Genomic DNA, 17375 nt, shown 5'->3' on the forward strand with positions numbered 1-17375 from the left:
TATGGCTAGTTGAACATTGATCAACCTGGAAATTTATACTTTTAGTTTTTTTAAGTTTATTTTGAGAGAGAGAAAGCAAGAGCACATGTGTGTGCAAGTGGGGGAGGGGCAGAGAGAGAGAGAGAGAGAGAGAGAATCCCAAGTAGGCTCCGTGCTCAGCACAGAGCCTGACACAGGGCTCACTCTCAAGATTGAGAGATCACAACCTGAGCTGATATCAACAGTTGGACACTTAACCGACTGAGCCACAAAGGAGACTGTTTTTTTATTATTTTTTTTAATTTCTAAAATTTTTTCTTTAATTTTAGAGACAGAGACAGAGACAGAGACAGAGAGAGAGAGGGAGGGAGAGAATCCTAAGCAGGCTCCACGTTCAGCACAGAGCCCAACTCGGGGCTTGATTCCATAACCCTGGGATCACGACCTGAGCCCAAATCAAGGATCAGATGTTCAACTGACTGAACCACCCAGGCCTTGCCCATATTTTTATTCTTAAAGACTTCACTGGGCCAATTCAAGAGGCAGTATATAAGATGCACTCGGTAGTATAAAAATATGGATTATATGGATGCGTCTGCAGTCAAGAGACCCAAAGTTAGTTATCAGTGTTTTACAGATACTCCTAGAGAATAATCTCATTCAGGAATGTTGTTTTTAAATTCCAACAGCAGCGATATACAGAAAAGTATTACTGTCACAGCTTGCATTGGACTACATCCGATGTTCCACCAGGATGGCCAGGATTCTAATCTTCCACATTCTTGAGACCTTGGGTAGATCAACTGGCAGAAAGTTGGACACCTTTCAGTTTATGCTGGAGATCAAAATTCAGCCATTCTGTTATACAGATCTTTTGGGTTTACCACTAGGGGTCACTAAAGAGAGATGGGAGACAGTCTCAATTTTTTCTAAGTATTCCAGAATAGCCATGGGCTTTGGACAACATGCAGATTAGTGCTTCTTCAACTTTAATGTGTGTATGAATAACCTGGGAATTTTGTGCAGATTCTGACCTAGTAGTTTTACGGTGGGGTCTGAGATTCTGCATTTCCATCAGACTCCCAGGTGATGATGATGATGCTGTTGGTGCTACAGTACTGGCTGTTCAGGAAGAGCTCAAGATCTCCAGATGGAACATTGCCTCAATTCAGCTTCCTTATAGAAAATAGAGCTTACATCTCATCCTAGCTGGGTCCATATTTCTTTTTATCCTATCCTCCTCTTCCTCCTTCTCCCTCTCCCATTGCTCCTCTCTCCCTCCTCTGCTTGTCTTTCCTTCTCCTTCCCTCCTCCTCCCATCTGCCAGCTGTATTTTGAGTTCAATCATCTCAAAAGACATCTTCCCAAACATTTGTTATTATAGCTTTTCTTCATGAAATCTAGGTTGGTGGCACTAATATTTATTTATCAAATAAACCTTAGAGAGCCAGAGGCATTGCAAACAGTTAAATGCATATTTTTTCTGCAATTTCTTCCCCCCTTTTTTTGCATAAATTAAATTTTGTATAAATAGATTAAGGCAGTCTTGAATAACTGGTTCTGGCTGAGGTAGGCTAGAATAGATGGGTATATTATATGTCTTTGCTGATAGACTCTATTTGGTATTATTTTTCGATTCCAGTTATGAAGGAATTTCACCAGTGAAAAATCTATTTTGTTTTTTTTTTCAGAGTTGAGATGAAAAGATAATTGCCCATGCAGAATCCAGAGAATTTCATTTTCCAGACAGTGTAGTAGCTTAATGGAAATAAAAGTGAGAGATAGAACAAATCGTTTTTAGTGTGTGAGATTTGAGAATAGACCTCTACATAGGTAAGTGTCAAAATTTTGCTGTTAACTTTTTTTTACCGACTGTCATTAAAAAAAAAAAAAAGAAACAACATCAAAATACCCCACCCAGAGTTAAACACTGTTAATTTTTGGAGATCTTCCAGTTTGTTTGTCCTTATGTGCTCATTTTCTTAGGATTATGGGATACTGTTTTATAATCTGATGCTTTCCCTTCCCAACATAGAATAAAAGGTATTTCATTTCCATAAGTATCTTTGTACACCATAATTGCTAATAGTTTTGTGATAATCTATCATAAATATATTCTTCAATTTCCTTAATTAATGCCCTATTGTTGGATATTCAGGTTATTATTAATTGTTTACATGAATGACAAACATTTTTATGAGCATTCTTATACAGACATATTTGCCCACATCTTTGGTTTGGTTTGGAAAAGTTCCAGAATGTAGAAAAGCCAGGTCCAAGGCTTTGAAACATGGCAGTAATGAATCTCCTGGGAAAGTTACACGCCTATGGGCCAGCAGCAGCAGCAGCAGCACAGGGTGCAGGTGGAATTCGCAGGGAGATTTCCTGTGCTTGAGTCAACCCTGGAAGATTAATCTTGGTGCCTCTGTAACATGGGATAATACTAGTTCCTACCACATGAAATTGTTTATCAAGTAACAGGATATATGTAAAGCCTGAAATGGTAAATAATTAACAAATGTCAGCTATTAATACTATTATTATTATTGTTATTATATTTTTCCTTCATGCTCAGCACTAATCCCAGGGTCTTTAAATGCCAAATGATTCATAAACCTGGCTTCTACATTTCTTCCAGGGCCATCTGCTGAGGTCAGAGAGACTGGCAATGACTGGGAAAAGCTTGTATGGACAGGACTTGTTTGAGAGGGAGGTATAAAAAAGACTGTTCTACCCCCTAACCTGGAAAGGCTCATTGCAAACCTTTCCCAGAAATAGAGTCTCAAAAACCATTGAACCAAATAGAAGCTTTCAGGGGTGCCAGTGCTAACCTTTTACCTCATACCAGCAGCCTCTGAAGATAAAACACGCCAAGAGACAAGGAGAGGAGTTTCTGTGGGAGTGACAAACTCATGCTTTACCAGAAAGAGGAGGTAGGAAAGGTAGGAGGTAGGGGTAGGAGAGGTAGGAGAGCTCAGAGGAAATGCACCCTGAGATTGAGGAGAGGGGAGACCAAAGACAAGAGGAGCACTTCCACATGAGCCATCCTCCAGGCTGGAGTCCTGGCTTTTGGAGACCTCCTGGGGACCAAGGGGAGAGGCCTCACCCCTGCAGGAAAGACCACAGCTGGAGAGGGACTCTGTCCTTGGTGGCACCTTTAAAGGGCATCCACACAGTCTTACTCTTCAGCAAAGAATGATTTCCACCTTCCACCACGTGGATTTAGTCTAGGGAAGGGGTGGGGCCGTTCCTAGGATAGGTAGGGAGAAGTTCTTCCTCCCTGGACATCAGCAGCCCCCAAATAGGGAGGGCAGGGAGGACCCCTCCTGAGAAGGACTAAGGTCACCTTCCTTCTGTCTCTACAGAAGGGGCTAGAGATGTACCACACACAACAAACTGAGAGACCCCCCACAGGATGGAGTTCAAAAATCCAAAGTACATACAGCAGGCATGGATAGGGTGTCACTTGGGCATGTGAGGTGTACTTCTGGGAGAACATTCTATTTTCTCATTAATTAGAGCAATAAAAACGTAGCTGAGAAAGACATGTCCCTATCACATAAACCAGAGGTTGACAATTTTTTTCCATAAAGTGCCAGATAGTAAATATTTTTGGCTTCGTGGGCTACACGGTCTGTGTTTCAACTACTTACATTAAAGTCCCAGCATAGACACAGATAATACATAAACAAGTGGGTGTGGCTGTGTTCCAATAAAATTTTATTTACAAATAAAGGAAGTTGGCTGGATTTGGTTCGTGTGTCATAGTTTGCCAAGCCCTGATACAATCTTCTAAAGCACTAGTCCCTTTTTTTATTGGTGTTAGAAATTAACTTAAGAAGCTTGTAGATGACAACTCTATAGGCACTATGTTATGTCGACTTCAGACTGACCTTGAGCATTTGTGTTTGAGCCAACATGAGCCTTACCTTGGACAAAGTCTGTTGCCTCTCTGGACGCCAGTTTCCTTTTCAGGGATGTCAGGACCTTATTGAGACATATGATCTGCAGGTGTTCTCTTTACAAATTCACTTATTCGTTAAAATGAAGCTATATTTAGAACATATTCCTATATAACATAGATCTGAGAATCTTAACTCACATACATTCTAAAAAAAGCTGGCTCAATAAATATTGTGACCTAATTTACAAGCAGATTATGGTAAGAAACAAAGTGAAATTTCAGCTTTTCAAAGAGAGAAAAGAAACCTTTGTCAAAGATGTGTGAGACTGTAAAAAAGACGTTGAACAGATCTAAAACCCATGGCACATGAAAGACCCCCAAAGTTCTAAAGATCTAGAACCTTGCTCCCCTTTCTTTCCCCAGAGAAGATATGAGATGGGCTCAATTATTAGCCTATCCTTCACACTATAGAGCATTCACTTTTCTGTAGATATTCATTCAATCAGATCAACAACAAAAACAGCTTTGGGGCGCCTGGGTGGCGCAGTCGGTTAAGCGTCCGACTTCAGCCAGGTCACGATCTCGCGGTCCGTGAGTTCGAGCCCCGCGTCAGGCTCTGGGCTGATGGCTCAGAGCCTGGAGCCTGTTTCCGATTCTGTGTCTCCCTCTCTCTCTGCCCCTCCCCCGTTCATGCTCTGTCTCTCTCTGTCCCAAAAATAAATAAACGTTGAAAAAAAAAATTAAAAAAAAAAAAAAACAGCTTAAACAAGATGGAAGCTTGCTTCTCTCAGATGAAGGGGGTAATGAAATCTGACAATCCAAGGCTGGTACAGAGGCTATTTTGGTATCATCAGGGATCCAGGCTCTTTCCTTTTGTGACAGCATTGTAAGCCTCTGACTTTCACCTCAAAGTCCAAGATGGCCACCCAAGCTTCTGCCACCACATTCCAGCCACAAAAAAGAAAATGGAAGGGGAAGGGAACAGGTCATTATCCAGAACCTAGTTAACTGTCCACAGCCAGCCACAGGGAAGAGTGTGAAATGCAGACTTTTCATCCTTAATGAAAAGGCTCATCCACTCATCCACAGGGAGAGACGGCTATTAATCTAACAGTGATAAATATAATGATTTGCTGTGAGAAGCACAAGAAAAGAACTACCGGAGTGAGTCAAAGCCCATGTTTGGAGGGTAGGAGTGTTTAGGAAGCCCTGCTCTTGCAGAGCGACTCTGATCGTGAGTGTGACTGGTGGGTAGGCATCATCCAGGCACAGAAGCAGGAGGAAGGGCATTCCCAGCAGAGAGTGCAGCACTGGCAAATCCCAGGGGTCCAGGAGAGTTTGGCTCTGCCATGGTCCAGCAGCCGAATACAGGCCGGCCTTGTTGGCCTGGAGTGTGGGCAGGGGAAAGAGGCCCACAGCTAGGCTGGGAAGGCAGGAAGGAACAAGATCACCGGAAGTTTTAGGAGTCATGTTGAAAATTGTGCTTTATTCTTGGTGCAACAGAAAGCCATTAAAAGATTCTAAGTGGGGGGTTGGCTCCATCTGATTTATGTTTCCGAAAGATCACCCCCGGCTGCCTGCTGCGTAGAGAGCGCTGGCTGTAGGGCCTGAGGCGATGCGGCGAGAGGCAGTTCTCAGCGCAGGGGCAGGGGACAGATGGTCAAGGACAGACAGTGGAGGTAGAACTGAGGCGTCTTGGATAAGAGCTGGATGTAGGGGCATCAGGCAGAGGGGAGAATTCTGGGTAGAATGATTAACACTGAGCACACTGACCAGGAGACCCTGTTTCTGGGGACTAGCTGTGGGAGCCTCAACCCATAGGGGACAAGGGGTTCTGAATGCTAATGAGGCTTCAATCTTCCTGTGTAGGATCAAAGTGAAGAGTCACAGAACAATTAAGATGGGTTTCTCAGACCAGGTTCTTCCAGCATTTGCTCCTTAACCAAGCTAACAAGGGCATATGCCAGTTTATCAGCCATCCTGCCGGCTCAGAGCCACCAGGGCGAGACAGGAAATGATAGGGTGAAAAGAATGGCATTATGAAGGTGAGGGAGGAGATTCGTTTCTCAAGTCCACACCTGTCTTAGGTGGTGTGCAATCCTGGGACTCAAGGGACTGGGAACTTATTCCAAACTTATTCAAACATAATTAACCACCTCAGCCTTCAAACCTCCAGCCTGGAAGTTTGTGAAGTTTAGCCTCCTCAAAACTCCCTGCGTTACTACTTGGACATGAAGCCTGTTTTCTGAGTCACTGACCCACCCTGATCACAAGAGTTGGCCTGTGCCTTGGAGGTCACTGCTGAACTCGAGTGAAAATTACAAGCTTAAGACAGAAACAAACTGTCACTTCCTTGTAAATCAAACAACACTGATGGAGCAAAGCACAAGTTCAAAGGTCAACACTGACATTACCAAAATGTTTTCTTTGCTATATATTTTAATTATGCGAGTATAACTGGAGATGAATAATAAACATGCTGTAGTTAAGAGTTTTGTTTGGAGAGAGGGCTGGACGATGAAATGAGTGACCCCATCGTGTTCGTTGCAAACCTTGTCAAGAATTGCTGTTTGGGGCAAGGGCTCTAAAGAACTGGACTGGAGCAAATTGTACAGATGGAGCATTTGAAAAGTCCAGATCTGTTATTGATATCCCCATGTCACCTCTGGCCCACGTGCACAACTAGATTTATCTTCTTGCAACAGATGTACACAAATCTTGCATCCCTTTCCCACCGAGATGTTACAGCAGTAATAACCAAGCTCCTTGGGGGCCTGGTTATCTTGGTTGAGGAATTACTAACACCCAGCTCTGAGCTCAAGGCTGCAGGGATGTAATTATCCCATGATAACCCTGAGTACTTTGTTCTCTGGATGTCTCTCATCTAGGGCGCATTTTCTGGATGCCTTCCTTTTCCATGAAAGCATTTATGTCTGTAGAAGTGCTTTAGAAGTCACCAGGGCTCTAAAAATTAAAGGGAATGAATTTAAAACCACAGCTCTTTTACCTACTGGAAAACACAAAATAAAAGCTGACATCTGGTAAGGAAGAAACTTCCCCTGGATCCCAAGTAACTAACTTTTATTTTCCCATCCTGAAAGGGACGGATCTCCATCGGTGGCCTTTCTTATTTACACCACACACATGGCGATGGCTCCGACATCCAGTCCCTTTAGTATAAACAGAAAGGGTGGCCTTTTTCTGTGGAAGTGAATGAATTGAAAAACAAAGCTGTTCTGTATACCCACTCCTTCCAAACGAATAAAAGAACTACAGTGTTCTGAGGCTTGTGCAAAATAGTTGCATTCAAATTAATTTTGCCCCCTTCTTCTTCCCCCTCCCCACTTCCCACCACTCCCCCCCTTTTAAGGAGAAAAAGGACCATTTAATCACCTTATAAGGGCAGAGAGCATTAAGGGAATTGAGCAGGAGTCAGGAGGCCCAGATCTTATTCTTGGCTCAGACAGGGACTTTCTGGGCGATCCCGGGGCTGTCCCTTAACCGCGTGCCTCTGTTGATGCAGCTGTAATATGGGGACACAGATGTATGTGTGTGGTGCCCAGGCGGAGCCTTTGGTGAGAGGTCCAAAGCTAAATGTGGGGTCCATTTTGCTGGTTGTGGGCTGTTTCCAATTTAAAATGGTTGTTTGCAGTTCAGGAATTGGAAATGACCTGGTAGGTCTTAAATTGATTACCTGTATATAGGTGCACTAAAAAAACAAACACGCAAATAAGCCTAGGGGCCCCTGATCTCTAGCAGTTAGATTGCTATGAGAACAACAGCTACTAGAATCTGATTGTACACAGAGCTTATCACAATTTTGTACCATTTTGATCAGTAAAGTATGGTGCAATTTTCCTCTGAAAAATTAGCATCATGTTTCCTGTGGTGTATTTGAAGAATGAAGAAGGAAAGGAGTGGGCATGTTCAAGTTCCTCTGGGCAGCATCTGGGGACCCCTCTTGTGGTGAAGGCCTGGTTAAAATCTGCACCTGGGCCAGAGGTCTCTGGGGTTTTGCCTTTTCCTCTGTGATTTCATTGTGTTCACCTGCCAAAATCATTTAACGCTGACTGTAGTTACGTTGGCTGGTTTTCTAGTGAACGGAGCTGAGGCTGCCTTCTCACAAAGTGCTCTCCTTGTTTCTTCTGACTTTGGTGAATCCCAGGAGAGCTGCCCTTCTCATGACTCTCCCTGTGGTCCCAAAGCTTTTCCTCCCTTCTCCATGGCTGCCCAGCCCTCGGCTGACCCAGAAACTCTTAAACATGTCTATTGGGAACAGTGGAGAAGATTTGCATCCACTACACCTGAGAAAGAAGGTCCAAGGGTTTGTCTTCTTGGGATTGTGGTGGGTGTCTTTGAACTTGGGTTGAGTTAATCACCACCTGATGGCAGTGTGATAACAGAGCTCCTGACCAAATTAAGGCCATGGAATGGGGACCTCACCCATCCTTCTCTCTCCTCCTCCTTAGAATGCATCACTGAACTCCATCAGCCCAAAGTGGATTCTTGTTCATGAGAGTGAGACATTTCACATTGGACTGGCTCCCAAACATCCCATGGAAAAGATCTATGCTTTTAAACTTTTCCACATATGCATTTCAGGTGTGCTGGGATCAGGTCATTTTTGCACACCATGCCTCCTTCTCTTACCTTCTTCTGCTCTAGTCTCTTGTCCACCATATTTACTGCCAGAGTGAAACAAGAAAGTGGTCACACTGTCTTTAAAAACATCTGACCTCCTCTCCACTGTCTGCAGATGGGCTCCAAATTCCTTTGCACTCTTAGGCGGCCCTTCTTGAGTTAGCTCTGACCTCATTCCATCTTCTTCTCTTTCCCTCCCCTCCTCTCTCTCTATCTCTTCCTAGATAGCTTCAGGTCTGCGGACACATTGTTCCTTCTCTAGCAATGCATTCCTTTCACTTCCTTGGCTTTCCGGTGAACTCCTGTGCAGCCTTCATGACCCAATTGAAATGTGATATATTAAGGTTTCCTAGAGGTTGCTCCCAACACTACCTGCAGACAGAGTCAATTACTCCTTCCTTTGAGCTGTCATTACCCCTTTGTGAATTTCTCTTTCAGAGGAAGTATCATGTCATACGGGAACTATGTGCTCACATGCCCATCTCCTTCCCTAAACTATGAACTCCTCACGGTCAGGGGTAAGATCTTATTCATCTTTATTCTGGGTCAAGGCCAATGGGTGCTCAATAAATAGGACAGGAAGGCATGTATTCAACTCTAGGGTCTGATAAGTAGATTTCATTATTTTAGATTTTGAAGGCATCTAGACATTGACATCACTAATAACTTACATATGTTTTCTATATTTTGGAAGGTAAGTATTAATGTAAGCTCACTTTTAGAACTACCACAAAGCAAAGATACACCTTAGGCTAAAAAGCACCATGTAAGTGGAATAGTCCTGTTTTAGACAGACCGCTTTAATGGAGAGAGGTTCACATACTCTCACTGGAGCAATAAGAACACTTCAGTTTTCCTCCACATTTATTGTGTGTTGGGCCCTTCTCTGGCAATGCATTTCCTTCCCTGTACATTGTTCACTGGGCCCGTCCAACAACCTTTCAAGGTGGCATTATTATTCTGATTTTGTAGGTGGGGAAATGGAAAATGAGGTAAATTGCAAAGTCATGCAGCTAGTAATACAGATGGTGAACTGGCAGGCTAATGTTGAAGCCTCTACATCTCACCAGTGCTAACCACCGCACCATTGCTGCCAACCAGCCCCCCGCCGCTGATCACCACTGACCACCCCTCCCCCAACCCCCTCGCCCCCCACCTTCACTACCATCTAATGAATGAGGGGAATCGGGGTTGTGCAAGTAATACTAATAACAATTTTAGGAAACATCGTGTCTTAATCACTATTGTATGTATTAACTTATTTAATCCTGACACTGACTCCATGAGAGGGATACAATTATTATCCTCATTTTACAGATGAGAAAACAGAGACAGAGAAGTTAGCAGTTTGCCCAGAGGCCACGTAGTTAAGTGGCAAACCTGGGCTAGAAACCCAGACAGACTGGCTCCAGAGGCCACGCTCATAATGACCTTGCTCGGCAATCTCCCAGGAAACTAGTCCCCGGGGAACCAGGACAACTGTTCCAAGAAGATCTGGAGCTGTAGGAGCATGAGGAATTTGGGGTCTCAGGGGCCATACCTGGGCCCACTGAGGTCCTCCACTATCAGGTCCTCTGAAGTCACTCTAAATAGACACAACGTTCCAGGTAAGAACAGCGTTGTTCCCATGTAAACACAGGCCTCATGAGGAGCAGTCCGGAAGGCCACCCCTGCTTCTTCTAGACAAACATTCTGAAAGGCTCAGAAGACTCTCTTCTCAAGGGCTCTGCTCTTACCCCGCTCAGCAGAGTCACTCTGTGGCCTCCAACACCCCCTACCTGCACTCTGTCTCCCTCTACTATACACAGCTTCCCCCCACTCCCCTCCACCACCTCCTACCTTCCTCAGAGGCTCAGGTTGGCAGGACCAGGCTGGCCTCCCTAACATGTGGACTTTGTTTTGCCCAATGACTCTCTGTCCACCTCTCCACTTCAGGTGCAGCTGCCAATCACTTTATATTTTTTCAGATTCAGTTTTTGGAAGGAAGATATTGATAGGTCTGCTTTGACTTTTCAAGCTGAGTATGGCATAGCTTTCCACGAGCCTAAGACCTTACTGTCTTTGGTCCAGGTATGAGGTCTTGAGCCAGCTTTAGGGACACAGATGGGGACAAGAAAAAAAAAAGCACAGAGACACATGGGGAAAGAAATGGCCACCCAGGGCTGTCTCTGCATCAGGGGCTGAGGACAGGGTGGTCCCTTTGAAGGGGCTATAAATATGGCAGTCACCAGGATGGATGTGTTGGGTATAGTACCATGGGGTGTGAACAGTCTCTCTGTTCTCCGTCACCCAACACCTGTCCCACCCCGGATCCAAGAAGGGTTGCTCTAGAACTACAGAAAGCAGGGTCCTCCCACTGCTGAATATCTGTAAAATGAACTCATTCTGTCAGGTTCCAGAAGAAAACAGATGAAACAGAAACAGGCGAGCAGGGTGACTAGAGAGAGTTCAGTGAAGGAACTGTTTACAAAGCTGTGGGTGGGCAGGATAAAGTGGTGACACGTTGGAGACCCACGGCCATCTTTAGGTCACCGGGGCCTGGAGAGAGCTATAGCCATCACAGTGGCTGTGTCTGCAGGAGACGGCCACACAACAACCACACGGCTTTCAGGAGAGGAATACAGTGTCTGCCCACCTGTGACTCAGAAAGAAAGGAGCCAGGGAGATCAGTACCTCCCTCTCCCCCTCCTCCTGCCCTTTGATCTATTGCCAGTGCCTGTCTGCTTGAAGCTGCTGGAGCCAGGGACAGAGCCCCGAGGGAAGATATGGCAGAGTACAGAGCACGGTGGGACGCAGGAGGTCAGAGCAGATCACACTCAGCACCCTCACTTTCCTCACCCTGAAGTGCTTGTTGGCCAGAAGCAACCACACTGACTCGGTCCCAAGGAAGTAGCATATTCCCTGCTTATTACATTTCACATATTTTCAAGTGAAAGGAAATCAGACTTGGAGTTCGCATCCTGGAGCTTCAAGTATGTTTTTCTGGGACCTTATGAGAATTTCCACCTCAGTGGAGAGGTGGATATTCCTGAAACACCAAAAGGATGTTGGAGAAAGTGGGACACACGGACTTGCTAAGGACTGGCTGTTCAGCTGAGCGTGTGCAGCAGGGAGCAGGAGTGTGTGGCCGGCCCAGCTGTAGGCGGGTGGGCCTGTGGCGCCTCAGGGAATGGCAGGCTGTCATCCCTGACAGCCAGGAATCCAACATAAGGCCTCCAGAATGTAAGGTACAACCCAAGAGAGAGACGGGAAACTGGAAAATGCTGAAAAGAATTTTGCACTTTACGCTTCTGCCAGGTGGTAGAATGAGGGTTTCAAATAGAAATAAAGTTTTATGTAAAAAAAAATAATAATAATAAGGGGCCCCTGCGTAGCTCAGTGGGTTAAGTGTCCAACTCTTGGTTTTGGCTCAGGTCATGATCCCATGGTTCATGAGTTCGAGCCACGCGTCGCGCTCTGCAATGACAGGGTAGAGTCTGCCTGGATTCTCTCTCCCTCTCTTTCTGCCCCTTCCCCCCAAATAAATAGATAAACATTAAAAAAATAAATTGTGTATGGGGTTTTTGTTTTGTTTTGTTTCTTGTTTTTTTGTTTTTGCTTTTGTTTTTGTTTTTGGCACACTTGCCTTTGGCAGTGGGATATTCTAAACACAGCAAACTCTACTGTTGCTGCTTGGAATAGAGGATAATGCCTAAATCCACAACTACAGTACACCTTTGGCCCTTCCTATATCTGCATTCCTTTAGGATAGAACTATTCCCAGAGGAGGAGTTTATCCTGAGTTAAAAGGTGTTAATTGATGTAGTGTTCAAGTCTACAAAAAGTTGCTGATAGAATAAGATACGGCACTCAAGGAAAGTTGCTTCATTATTTCATCTTTGAAGGTCCAAATGAAGTCTTGTTTAGTTTTAAAAAAATACCTCCCAGGGAGTTAAAAATGTACTGGCCTCAAGTATATCTCTTTCCCATCGCTCATGCATGTTCACACAAAGAGGAAACCACTAAGGGATGCTTGATGTTTAGTTGTTCTAGATGTTAGTGGGAGGCAGGGAGGTTGAAGGTCCTGGCATGTGCCTCTAATTTATTTCCTTCTACTTTCCCAGGAGTGGGAAAAAAATATTTGTGAACTTTCTGTTATTAAAAAGTTCATGCTGTCTGCTTAGCTCCTACCTATAATCTCCTCCTTTCTCTGGACCAGGAATGAGCTTCGATGTCCAGATTAACTCAACTAGCAGATTGTGATTTTGTGTGCTTAGCAAAAAGATGAGTATGAGTAATTTCTTCTTCAGAAAGACTCTTTTGACCTTCTGCTCTGTCTTTTATGTCTTCCTCCTACTGCATCAGCCACTCCACTCGTGAAAGACACGGACTTTCTGAAAGGGTCTTTCTTCTCTCCAAGTGTGCGCCTCCTCTCTCCTTCTCAATCTCTTTGTCTCTTCCCAACACGCAATTAAAACATTACAAGTTATGGCCAGTGTTTTCTTAACAACTGAGGATTCTGAGCCTTCATCACTTACTTAAGGTTAATGGTCATGGGACACATGACAGTCGTCCTTGTGTAGTGACCTCCCATTTGGCAGCTAACCACTCCTAATGTCATGAAATTAAGATATTGTTCTTTTTTCCATTATCCTTGGGCACTGATTTTCACACTTCAGGTCCTGAAATCAATGCAATGTGCCATGACCAGCATTAAAAATTAAAATAGAATAGAATAGAATAGAATAGAATAGGTCAGACTATGTTGCATATATGAAAATAAATATGAGAACTTTGTTTTAGTTATGCCTATTTCTGTATGCTTGTTTTGGCTTGGGGCATAAAATGTATTTCTTATTGTGGATCACTGCAAAGTTCTGAAGCCACTGAACTAAATTATTGAAAAGCAAAGTCTTAAACTCACAAGCAAGTTTTTGCCATGAAGACTTGGCCTCATGGGCTGGTGTCAGGTGCCCTGCTAGATTTCAGGGTCCTATATGTCCCCATGTTTCCAGTTTCTCAAAAACATTTCCACTCCTAATTCCATGTCCCAAAGTGCTGCTGTCCCCCAACTAGCACCACACTCCTACTTCCTGCTAAGATGACAGGCCTCAGAAAATATATTACCTAGATACATGCTGTGGTACATCCTACAGTAGACTTTGGATTCTTTTGTCTGGGAAACTGTTGCAGACATGGTTCTGGGACTGATCTCATAGAAAAACTTCGGGCTTTTTTTTCTTTTCCTTCCAGCACACTCTCTCATTTGTCTAGCCCAACCCACCAAACCATGACTAGGGGATCTTTGAGATGGTTTTATAACACTCTAGGCAGCTATAAGAGGACTGTTACTGATGTTACAGTCTCATTTTCTCTGTTTACTCTTGGATGATAGTCTACTGACTTTTAAAAAGGGGTAAACCCAAGAGAAAATTTAAACTTCAGCCAAAAATCTCAGTGATTTAACAAAACTCCATCAAATAATCATACATTTTCTCAACAAGCATTTACTGAGCAACTATTTTTCTGTGTCAGGCCCTGTGAACAAGACTGGCTATACAACAGGAATGTAAATCCACTTACTAGCCTTAAACTCTGACTCTGGGGCAAGAGAAGTATCCTGAAAAATAATTATGATGCCAGTTTTTATCGATGTGGGAATAAAGATCTGTGGTTCTTCAGAGAAAGGAAATAACACTTGACCTGGGAAAAGGTGGGAGAGCTTTTTACAAAGGAAGGGACATCTGAGCTGAGTCTGGAGGCACTGGGGGTGTAAAGCCTGGCTGGAGAGGAGGCTCTAAGGTGAACTGGGGCTGGATTATAAAGAGCTTCACGTGCCAGATTTAAGAGGATGGGTTTTCCAAAGGGCAACAGGGTCATAGCCAATAATGGTTTTAAAGCAATTAATTGATTTGATTCATCTTATGAACAAATTGTTCAATCCAGATTTGTTTGCAATAGCAAAAAGTTAGAAACAAGTTACTGTCCATAATGATAGGACATCAATGAATGTCTACAATAAGATAACATAGGGCCAGAAAAAAAAGACATATATGCTATACATTAGCACAAAAAGAATGGTTGATGGAATTTTATTGAAAATTTTTTTACTTTTACTATCGCAATACTTTCTCTTAACCTCATTGCAAATTATGACTTTAAGTCTGAATATTTTTAAAGATTTCCCAGTAAAATCCTGTGCAAAAGAAAAGAGTCTAAGATAAAAGTAATAAAAAGTAACTCCAGATCAACAGAAGGCTCAGAATTTTTTCCAAGTCCATGATATACTTAGGGACGTTCTTGGAGCCTTATGGTGATGGTAACAGAAAGACACACTTTTTCCTTGCATTTCTTTTTTTTTTTAATGTTTTTTTATTTTTATTTCTGAGACAGAGACAGAGCATGAGTGGGGGAGGGGCAGAGAGAGAGGGAGACACAGAATAGAAGCAGGCTCCAGGCTCTGAGCTGTCAGCACGGAGCCTGACGCGGGGCTTGAACCCACAAACCGTGGAATCATGACCTGAGCCAAAGTCAGTCGCTCAACCGACTGAGCCACCCAGGCACCCCCCTTGCATTTCTTAAATTTCAGTTCCCGGTGATATTCCTGGGATCTTGTATCTATATTGCTATCCTGTTGTCATAGTTTTTTGCCCTTCAGTACTCAGTATTGTGACCCCTGCTCGTATAAACCTCCTTCTCACCCCGATCTGTTATGCCTACTGTAAGCCTAACTGGTTCTGGCAGCCAGGCACTCCTGTCACCACCAGCATCTATTCTACTCAGACCAGCATGATAAAAAGCAAGAAAGAGTGCCCCTCTGTTCTTACCTGGCAAACCAGGTACCATTTCCAGCTGTGTTTCTCATACAGTATTTTGCTGAGGGTTCAATTCTACTATCATCTGGATGTCTCTTCATGATTGACTGATTCCCCTCATGAGTTGGACTACAGAAAGTTAAAAATGATGAGAATTCCTGTACTATTTCAAGTAGGCACTAGTACAAGGAAGGAGCAGAATATACATCTCAGAGGAGATTCTAGTATATTTAAGAATTTAGTAGTACAACCGAAGTAAAAGAATACATACATAAACAATGCATTTGCAAATGAGGCACCATTCCAAAGGTAACCCAAATATATGTCCCGTGTGGGCCAGTTTTTGTAGTCCCATTCAAAGAAAACATTTTCAAATGAATATGCTTTGAAGAATGATGGAAATTTTACTATACGTTTTCTTAACAAAATTCATCTCTAAAAAACTTCCCAAAGTTCTCTAGAGATATTTTCTCCTCCCAAAGCTCAATACTCCCAATAGCTACCAAATCTCCCTCCTTCCTCTCATCCATGCAGCATGGATGGATGCAGCATGTTCATTGCTCCCCCACTCTCTCCTTTAAAAGCTCTTCTCTCTTCCACACTGTATCACAGTGTAGTACCTCACTGGCCACTAGGACTTCTGTGTCCACTTGCCTCTTCTCCTAGATCTCTCTAGGATGGCCAGAGAATCTAGAATTGCCCCTCTTCCTGACCATCCCTTGGTTCTTGTGGACAAAAGCATCTGGCAAGTCCTTGGAGATAGAGCTGTTTTCTCACTTCAATAAAGAACTCAAGAAGCATTTTGAGGAATAAAATTCTCCACCTTGCTAACAAGTCAGTAGCTCATGGCTGATACTACTGATTCACTATTTGGGGGAAAATGTTAAATTTCCTACCTCACACAAAAATGCACTCCAGATGGTCTGAAGAGTTAAATGTGTAAAATAAAAACATCGATGAACTACAAAAATACAGGTGGATATTTACCTAGTCACATAAGAGTGAAGAAAGGAATCATAAAACTAAAGACCTTGGCTATCACTTCATAAAAATATAAAATTCTGCATGTCATAAAAAGCCACAGAAATTTTTAGAAATGAAAAGCTAAAGGAAGATTTGCAACAGTTAAGACAAGTTGACATTTCTTTTTGCTAACATAAAGAAGCTCTTACAAATCAATATGAAAAAGACAAACACTTCACCAGGAAAATGGGCAAAAGCTGTAAACAATTTATATAAGTCTGGAAAGCCATTAGATATTGAAAACAAAATGTCCAGGCTTCATGAAGGTAACATCCCTGTGAAAGGTGGTCCTAGCTCTGCTAGAAGGGGTGGCCTGAGGTTGCAAGGGAAACAGTGGCTCATGGCTTACAGTTGGGTGATAGCAACAATGGTCCTGCCTCAGGGCATTAGATGTTGGCTTGGACCTAGGAAGATGTGAGAGGAGGTTCCTAGAGGTGTATCCTTACAGGCTTTTTTCTTGTGAAGCCCTGGAGGCCGAGTATGCAGCAGAACAATCCCCTTGTCCATTACAGCCACTGCAAAATACCTCTGCTCAAAGCACTCTGAGTGGCTCCTCCAAGGTTTTCTGGCCTCAGCCTTTAAGAACCACCTTACCAGCACAGGTGTCTCTCCCACTTCCTTGTATCCCACAGCTTCTGCTGGATAGAGTCTACTGTGGCCATATGTCCCATTTCTTTGTGTCTTTTCCAGAAGGCACTGGCATACAGAATTCCTGGCCTGCCCCTCAGCCAGCAGCCGCCCACCTCTGCAGGCCTCCGAGTTTAGCTGGTGTCTCTTCATTGTGCTAGATTAATGGCAGTCCACCCCAAAGAACTGCTATTGATGGGAACAAAGCCCAGATGCTTTTCTGGGCTCTGACTGGCATTAGCTCGCTGAACAGGCTTCTTGAGCTGGCTTTGCCTATCCAGTACCTTTCCCTGCACTGACCTCCCTTTCCCACACCATCTCTGACTCTTGACAGTGGAAGAATCTTGAGAATGGGGGTAGTTTTGGATCTCCAGTCACTACCAGCAGGTGGAATGCTCTAGCTTTCA

The 17375-nt window shown here is 43.7% G+C and overlaps 1 non-coding gene across 1 annotated transcript; it reads right to left on the reverse strand.

The window, feature by feature from the left end:
• Nucleotides 1-14980: 14980 nt before the first annotated feature.
• TRNAQ-UUG lies at nt 14981-15065 on the reverse strand. Its single transcript has one exon. It is a non-coding gene; the product is annotated as a tRNA-Gln (tRNA).
• Nucleotides 15066-17375: the final 2310 nt, after the last annotated feature.

This window comes from Prionailurus bengalensis, chromosome D4, assembly GCF_016509475.1.
Source record: "Prionailurus bengalensis isolate Pbe53 chromosome D4, Fcat_Pben_1.1_paternal_pri, whole genome shotgun sequence".
Classification (NCBI taxonomy): Eukaryota; Metazoa; Chordata; class Mammalia; order Carnivora; family Felidae; genus Prionailurus; species Prionailurus bengalensis.